Raw genomic sequence first — 6,980 nt, forward strand, 5'->3', positions numbered from 1 at the left:
TTGGGAGAGTGCCTTGGGATAAAGCCCAGGAGGGAAGAGGGGACCCAAGAAAGGTGGTTAATATTCAAGGATTTCCTCTTCCAGGACCTAAAGGGGGCTACAAGAAGGCTGGAAAGAAACTTTTGACAGGGGCATGTAGAGATAGGACTGGAAGAGATTAATTTAAACTGAAAGAGAGTAGGCTTAGATTAGACATTAGGAAGAAATCCTTTCCTGTAAGAGTAGTGAGACACTAGAACAAGTTGCTCAGAGAAGCTGTGGATTCCTGAAGGTGTCCCAGGCCAGGCTGGATGAGGCTCTGAGCAACCTGATCTAGTGTAAGGTGTCTCTACCCATGACAGAGGAGTTGGAATGAGATGATCTTTAAGATTCCTTCCAGCATAAACCATTCTATGATTCTGTTAATGCAGGTTTTTCCATGCTCCAATGCTAGAGAACAATCCAAATGTATTTAACTTCTTAGAATAGATGCAGCTTAAACTTTTGGGGGTTGAAATGATAATTACAAAAGAGATCAAGAATTTGTTTTACATAATATGCCAGCAGAGTATGTTGTGCATGATCTTATAATGTACACTTCAGTACTGGCAATTATATATCTCATTGCAGAAATCTCACTTTTGTAATTAATCTTGCTTCATTTTCTACTGGGAAATATAATTCGTGCGTGGAATAGAAAAACCTTAATGAATCAATGTCAGTGTTCAAATGCTTGAATAGCCTGTGGCAGAAATTAGAGTTGTATAAATGGTACAAGCAGGTAATCCTATCACAACCTAACAAGACCTTGTTTATCTTCAAGGCTGAGGTAACTGATACTCAGTCTTTCAATATAAGCCACATTTGTTTAAAATCCCTTTTCACACACTGATTTGAAGGAACTAATTCTACCTGTGCGGTGATTAATTCCCCAATGTAAAACTAGCAACCAGCATGAAAAAAAAGAATTAAATCTTCAAAGATGGTTAAGTTCAAATATTTATTCTCTTTACCAGTATGCTGAAAGATATGGTACATATTCTGCTAAGGAGTAGGAGATATTTAAGCTAATCCTGCTCTTTATAGTTGTCTGTCCATCATGGATGAGCAGTCATTCTGTTCTTCACTGGCTTCTTGTGTTCAGCTGTTTAAAGGTTAAGGAATCATAGCAAGTTTATCACTGGCCAAACATGTGGGCCCTCAAGAGAAGCTACCTCTAGCCAGTCTGAAGTCTGAGAGTGTGCAAACTGCCCCTTTGTAATCCCTGGCAATGATCTTGTGAAATGTGAGATTGCTTTGCTCTGTCTGGGCTGACACAGGACAGTGTCTTGCTTGTGGCACAGAAGTAGTGAATCCATGGAGGATGGAGGCAAAAGAGAAGACATTAAAATCTGGCTAAGTCATCTCACTGATTCATTGTTTATTTCAAAGCTGATGCAAGACAAGGTATCTTCCACTGAGCTATACAATCTGCTGAAGAAAAGTGAGAAATTTGGAAAACTTAATGGAAGAAGTATTCTGGCAGGTAGCATTTTGATTTCAAGGCACACCCAAATCACTGAAGATGTTGGCACCTGAGGGTTTGCCTTGGGGTAATGGAAAACATGTCAACTTGAGCACAAAGCAGGAGCTTAGGGGTTTTCTAAACATTCAGATATCACGAGTTTGTGTTTTATTCATTAAATAAAATTTCAGGAGGTTTGTGGCTTAAGAAAACCTCAGTCATTTTATACATCTGTTAAAGGAATTCTGGTTAATTCCTCACTTGCTGAGTTACTTTTGTGCCCTCTTCTTAATGTCATTCCTGATTTGCTGTGATGTGGGCTGGCTTTTGAAATGCCCTTACACAGATTTGAAAAATCTGATCTTCTACCAAGTCAAAGGTAAACCCTTCAATTACTTTAGTGAAGCTGATCCTTAGTTGTCATCTGGAGGAGAAAGTCCCTCTCCACTGCAAGCCTGGGAAGAAATGAGAAGGAAAACATGAATGAATTTCTCTGTTTCTGTCATAAAAGTCACATCTGAGTGCTCAGCACTGCATTTTATCTGGCATTAAGAAAGAGACATTACCATTGTTGAAGTCCAGCCCTGAAGAATTACTTATTACAAAAACATCATTCCATGTGTGAAGTTTGGAAGTGATTAGAAATCTTAAATTCCAGTCTTTTCTCTTAAGAAAGAGCTTCCTGGCTTTCTGGAACACAAGGGGAAAAAGTAGTTTAACTTTTTTAATCCAAAATCTGGAAATTTTAAGGAAAAAGTGATTTCCTTGAAAATATTGGACTCAGTGCTTTTTATCTCCACCAAATTTTCCTTTTAAAGGACTGTAAAAGTGTGTGTCTCACAGGCAAAACATATTCAGCTGTTGTGTGGGAAGTTTTTGCGCGCGAGAGATAAAGTAAACTAATTTGTGTTTTGTTTTATTTAGTTATCTGGCAGTGAAAAACCCTTGTTCTCTCCCTAATAAGCACCTTCCCCTGCATGTATCCCCCAACATGGTGCCGACCATGTGTTGGTAGCACCCCCTCCTCCACCAGCTCGTGCTCCCCCTCTGTCCCTCAGGAGAGAGCTGATCGTACGCTTTTCAGCCTCTCCTGTCCCTTTCCCGGGTTAGAACTGGCCACTCTAACTCGAGATCCCTGCTAACCTCCTTTCCTGTGCCCCAAACCTCAGCCGAGCTGACTCCACGTGTTTTCCAATATGGCGCCAGCCGCATGGTCAGGCACGCCATGTTGTCTTCTTCCCCTTGAAATTTGCCCGGGCTTGCCAAAGCTCCACCCCCTGCATCCCTCGTGTTCCGTTGTAGCCCCTCCCCCCGCGTCGGTGGGCGCTCCCTTCAGTTACAGATCCCTCCCCATCTGAGTGTTTCCCTTCGGTGCGGGCCCTTCCTCCCATCCTCTCAAGTGTTCCCTCTCAGCCAGAAGCAGCTATAGCCTGGCCAGGAGCGGAGCCGCACCTCCAGTTGCCCGCGGCAAGCTCGGAGGAGCCGGTGGGGCTGCACCTCTAGCTCCCCGCAGCAGACACTGCCCCCGGAGCCCAGTGAAGCTGCGCCAGAGCAGTCCCTGAAGCTGTGCTGCCCTCCGGCCGTGCTAGGGCCTAGAGAAACTGTTCCAGACCCGGCAGAGCCACAGCAGGGAAGAGCTGTGTGTCACCCAGTAGAGCTGCGCTGCATCCAAAGTTTTCTCCCTCTCCTAACCTGAGAAAAACTTCGGTGACAACCCCGTTGCTGCTGCAAACCCTGCCTTCATCTTAGCAGCCCCAGCAAAAGAAAAACAGACTACAAACATGACTGCAGTCCGAAAATTCAGCCTATACTGAACTCCAACATCAAAATCAGCCAGCTGCATCATCGTTTTCCCCATACTCACAGCAAAACTAATTTTGTCATTGCTTTACATTATGTTTTTACCATTTTCCTGTTGTTTAAAAATTTGCTATGAAAGCTTTTAGGAAAAGCCTTTCCTTCTTTAATTTAGTAAAAAATGGGGAAATATTGTGATAATAGCTGCAAGTTCCCCACACCCCTTTCTTAACGACTGTACTTGTCACCTATTGTCCTGCCTTCCCTACTCCACACAGTCCTAGCCACGCCCCCAGTTTTCCCTATTGGTTCCTATACCCTAACCCCACGTGGCCCAGGTCACTCCCTCGGGTTTCCCCTATTGGTTCCTGTACCCTAACCCCACGTGGCCCTGGCCACTCCCTCGGGTTTCCCCTATTAGTTCCTGTACTCCTAACTCCGCCCCTGTACCTCCCCTGTACCCAGAGGTCACTGGGCCTGTGTGCTGTCCCTGCCCCTCTCTGTTTCCCTATAAAACCCCTTACCCTCCGCCATCTTGCTGTCTATGCTCCACGTGTGTCTATGCTCCACATGTGGCTGTGCATGTGAGGCCTTCGCCCTCGAGGCATCTCTGCCTCGGGGAGGTCGTTGGCCTCTGCTGCACCATGCGAATAAACATCTTCCATGGACACAACGCATAGACCCTCCTCGCCTCCTTTATCACCGCCGGTTGTGGAAGCAGACGAACCAGAGCTAGCCTTATGGCTCCCCGGCCGGTGAGAGCGCAGTGTCCAGCCCTGGGACAGAGGGTTTGGAGCACTGAGGCGCTGAACTGGGCCGGGTAGAGAAGCTCTAGGGTAAAGTCTGCTGCAAAATCCTTTAAACCGCAACAACATATGGTTCATCTCATGAGTTAATCTTGCATCCCTGAAGAACCAGTGCTGCTTCTTGTGGGGATGGAGCTTCCTTTGGTCCAGAAGGAAGAGGTTAAGGTGTATAAGCACAGGTCATAAAGGAGTTTTCTTCCTGTTGTATGTACTAATGAGGCAGCTGCTCCAGCTTGATTAGAATTACCATCATTACCTCACTCCTTTGCCTTTGCAGAAGTGTTATTTTTAATTGGAAGTGGCACTTGCAAATCCCCTCACCCTGTTCATTTTGAAAGAGCATTGTCAGGAGTAGATGGCAGCATGATGCATTAGCAGGGCACTGTGTGTGCTCCTGCCTTGTGCCAGCTCTGTGCATTCCCTCCTGCTGGAGCAGACAGCTTATTGAACCCCCTGGCTGCTCAGCCAGAAGGATGAAGTGTGTAAGTGATGAGCACAAGGACCCTTATGTGTCACATCAGCACTGACCCTTTGCAGAAAAGCTGATTATTGCTCTTGAAATGCTCTTGAGGATGGTACCTGCCTGTGGCTGCTGATTCTGTGCTGAGGAAAGAGGAAGCTAATGGGAGGGATTAGATGGGAGGTGATGAATAACTGCTGAAAGGGGACCCAGTCTGCACTCCTCCCATTGCAGATACAGAAACCAATTGTGTTTGTATTCTCACAATGAGAGTTTTGTCCTATCTGACATTCCCAGTCCTACATAGCTCAGTTTTGTGGGACAGACACACAGTGCTTTCTGCTGTGGGAGGAGAACGCCAGGCTCTGTGGTTCACATCCTGTGGGTGAGCAGGCAGGACAGCCAGGTGAAATCAATGCAGACAGTGTCCTGAAGAGAGGAACCTTGCTTTTGCAACTCAGTCTTGAAAGAAATGCTTTGAACTCTGAAGAAACCCTTTGGTGACAGTCAGTGCTCCAGCACCTGGCGGCTCAGTTTTGCATTTTGCAGTCATGCATCCATCAGATGCATTTTCTAGCACTGTCAGCCTTTCTGGGCCATCAATTAGATATGCAGAGATATTGTTCACTTTACTGATTTCAAATGTGAGTGCTCAACCCCTGAAAAGGAGATATTTCAGCCTCAAAGGCTTCTCCAGAAAAGGCCACACTGCAAAGCACTGATTCCCACTGAATCGCACTTAATTTGCTTTCCTTACATCTCCAGCAAATCTTCTTATAAAACTAGAATATCTCAAGTATTACTTACCTCCTACTCCACCTGAGGCATCCTCTTCAGATGTTAGTACACCTAAATACCTAAATATATGTGTAAACTTAAAACATAATATTCTGGGTTTTGTAACCAAATAATTTCTAACACCATCCTTTGCTGTACCTTTACTTTTTTTTTGCCTTGTTCCAAATTAATTTTCATGCTTTTTAATTATTATTTTTATTTTTATCTTTTTTTTTTTTTTAATCCTTTTTTTCTTTTTTTCCATGCCCTTTGGAAGGCTGCTATCACTAATCTTAGATTAAGGTAGGATCCAGAGCCCACTAAGTCAGTGGAAAGTTCAGCAAAATTGAATGAAAACCTTCAAATATTCTTGAAAGCTCATCTATCTAGAGACTCCCCTAACAAAGAGATAAAGAAGAGGGTACCTTGTATTTTTTTCTGAGACTTTTATAAAACCTACAATACATACACAACAGTATGTATTGATGTGATATGTATATATCTTATCAACTATGACAAAACACATTCATCAACATCTCTTCTTGCTGCTCTTTTTCTCATAACTGGCACATTCAGAGCATAAACAAACTCTTTAAAATATTACAAACTGTCTTTTATACTGGATGCTGAGAAAACAATTAAAAATAGATAACCTTAGAAAAAATAGTAACTCCAGAGGATTTCTTTCTCCAAAACTAGGAGCTGGGATGAATTCACTCTTTAGACAATTTGATCTTTTTCTCTGAGTCTGAAGAGATTATGTATTTTTTCTTTTTTCTCACAGAGTCTTGATTAGACTGGGGTCAATGTCTGTCTGAGATGATAGAATTTCTATATATAGCTGTTCACATACAAATAGCTACTTGAGGGGCAAGGTTTAAGTTCATGTTACAGCTAATGGAGGTCTCACCTAGATTCCAGTGTAGGATGGAGGCATCTCACCCCATGACAGATGTCCTACCTGGCTTCCCCTAACCAATTAAAGCAATCCATGTACTGTCAGTCACATGAATCTGCCTCAGAGATCTTACAGCATTTGGAATGTCTAGATGCAGGTTAGATGGAATAACCTAGAGATCTGAAAATAGCCTCAGGCCTTTACCTTTAAGAAAAGCACAGCATTGAGTGGAAGAGGAGCTGTGTCTGGATTAAATGTGATAGGACTCAGCAGGCAAATTATTACTTTCTTGTCATATCTTGGGTGACTGGAATGCCTTTTCCATCCCTCTGTTGCTACAGAAAGGCATAATTCTCCTCATGAGGCTGTACCTGGAGACTTTTTAGTTTAGTATCTAAAATAACCAGATAAGGTCTGAGTGGGTTCCACACGTTACTAACATTGTACTGAATTGATACATTTAAGCAAATTAATCTGCTTTTTAGGTTTAAGTATCTTAATTCAGAGCTGAGTCTCATCACTTGGTGCTCTCTAGCTTTCAGAAACCTAAAATAGAAGGAAATTGATTCCTGCTGTTGGGATAGATTCCTGTTTTGGAAATATTATAGAAAAGGTATCAAAACAGAAATAATCACCTTTGTGCTGGCTTCAAGGTGACTGAATGGAATCCTTACCTGCATGCTAATTTCTGTCAGATCACTCCTATCAGAGAAGCCTACACCACTACAGAGACCTTTCATGTATCAAAATTAGATGAGA

This window comes from Lichenostomus cassidix, chromosome 2, assembly GCF_008360975.1.
Source record: "Lichenostomus cassidix isolate B80296 chromosome 2, HeHo_3.0, whole genome shotgun sequence".
In the NCBI taxonomy this organism is placed as follows: domain Eukaryota; kingdom Metazoa; phylum Chordata; class Aves; order Passeriformes; family Meliphagidae; genus Lichenostomus; species Lichenostomus cassidix.